Source organism: Haematobia irritans, chromosome 4 (assembly GCF_050003625.1).
Source record: "Haematobia irritans isolate KBUSLIRL chromosome 4, ASM5000362v1, whole genome shotgun sequence".
Taxonomy (NCBI): Eukaryota; Metazoa; Arthropoda; class Insecta; order Diptera; family Muscidae; genus Haematobia; species Haematobia irritans.
The window spans coordinates 60671014-60673272 of NC_134400.1; the positions used below are offsets into that span (position 1 = coordinate 60671014).

Consider the following 2259-nt stretch of genomic DNA (forward strand, 5'->3'; position numbering starts at 1 on the left):
TGGGTATTTAAGATTCGGCCCGGCCGAACTTACTGCTGTATATGCTTGTTTTAAGTTTTAATGGAATATATTAGTACAATAAGTGTCTGTTTGTAGTTTTAATAATTTTTTCCGTACAGGCGTATAAAATGTGTGTTTTTAGGTATATAGGTACACAGAGAATACAGATTGGTTGTGATAACTGAATTTATTGCCAACCTCCTTTTGGCAGTTGCACCAACTATCAGTTGGCAGTTGTGTCACCCGACAAATTCGGTCGACTCAATCGAATTATGGGAACTGCAACTAATACTATATATGAAGTTGGTTGTATCAGACGATGGAATTTTTCGTTGTTCCCTTCATTTGGTTGTGTCACCCATCCCCAATTACAAATTAATTTCATTTAAATTTTATTTTTTTCATTTGGTTTAAATACGTTTAAATATTTGTATTAAAGATGTATAGCTAAATACAATGTATGATAACAATTAATGTCCTTAAAATGTTTTGGCGGTTGGGCAAACAAAATTTAATACACATCCCATTATGACCTTCAGTTGAAAGTCGACCTTTTTAAATATTAAAATGCATAAAAATGGACCCGTATTACTAGTTTTTGCATATAAGTTATTTTTGTTCGCTATAAGTTATTTTGGTCTGTGCCTACAGACACGTTTGGACAAGCAAGCCAATTTTGAAACCACAAGTGATGAACTTCTTCTTATTGCTGAGTGCGTCCCGATAGTGTGTTAGGCATTATGAAAAATAATCTGGCCCATGGCCCTTTGTATCCACTTGGGTCTGTTGTACAACGTTGACATATTGGATTATTGTTTAAAAATAAATCAAATAAGATTAGTTAGATTTTGGTGCACTCATGTTTATATAAACAGTTCTGAACCTACCAATTTATTCACAATGACATCTCTGTGAGGTTCCAAGTACACAAAGCATCCTGGAGATATGTCATTAAATCCGATTGGGGTACGTATGATTTTTATGCCCTATAATATACCCAACATAAATGATACACTCCTATATCGTTACGTATCTTTTACTTACGTCCTCAAAATAATGCTTTGAACAACATTGTGGATGCCACTTTGTAGCGCTTTAAAAATCGTCATTTGTTACGTTTAATTGGAAAACAAACAAAAAAATATCTTTTTGGGGACCAAGTAATTAACAAAAATTGAAGTGACATTTAAAAATATTTCAAATAGGATTCGGTTGTGAATACTGTATGTCAGTTCTGATTGCTAACTGGCAGTTACGAAATTTATTTAAAGTTGGTTGTGCCAACAGAATTCGAAACAAATGCTTCAAAATATATAGATTTTGTTGCTTCAACCATTTGTCTTGTATCACAAACGAAATTCTATTGAAATGATTGCCAAATGATAGTAAGCATGAAAAGATGATTGCATTAAAGAAAATAGGTTGACACACCTAATATATAATTCTAAATGTAGAATTTTAATTATCAGAACCGATTTCCAACCAAATTGTTCTCTGTGTGTAGGCATATAGTTGTGAATACTACTGAATTCAGTGGAAATGCATTTTTTTCTTGAAACAGCAAATGTAAGTGATATGTTAACGAAAAAAAATTTTGCCCATACTTGCCCCTGCACTGTTAGAAAAATATGTTTTTCATATGTTCCAATATAAACAAAATGTGTTTCGGGCACGATTTTAAACCACAATATATTTAAGTGGGAACATGTAATGTTCTCAAACTAACACTAAATGTTTGGGACATCTATGTTAATATGTTAGAATATATTATGTTTGGGGCATGAATGTTTCATAAAAATAATATGTGTGAATGTAAACATATATAAATTAACAAATTTCGAGTAAACATATATATGTTGTGATATTTTATTCAGAGAGCGACAAAAAGAGAGTATAGAGAAAGATATAGAGATGGAAACCGGGAGGGTTGACGAAAGATATCAACACAACAAAGCGAGAGAATGAAAAAAGAACAATTTCTGTGAAACCGCTTGTATGTTGTTTCGATAAACTGTTTTATGATAAGGCTAAAAATTTGATATGCTTAAGTCTAAATATTATTTAATTTGAATAAAGAGAATAGACATTCGGAACCAAGAGAATAGACATTTGAAAAACAAACTGCATATGTTTTCGCCTTGAGAGCAGCATTTTATGCATGTGTGAACATGTGTTTTGTTTATCATTTTGGCATTATGGACACAATTTTTCGTTAAAATAAATCAGGGATCTTCATAAAAATAACGAAAGGGCACTATA

At 31.8% G+C, this 2259-nt stretch overlaps 1 long non-coding RNA gene across 1 annotated transcript; it reads right to left on the reverse strand.

Annotated features, from left to right (window-relative positions):
- Positions 1-634: 634 nt before the first annotated feature.
- LOC142233523 (uncharacterized) lies at positions 635-1106 on the reverse strand. The gene is made up of 3 exons (XR_012721421.1): positions 1045-1106; positions 888-986; positions 635-783 (listed from the first exon to the last, which is right to left on the reverse strand). It is a non-coding gene; the product is annotated as an uncharacterized LOC142233523 (long non-coding RNA).
- Positions 1107-2259: the final 1153 nt, after the last annotated feature.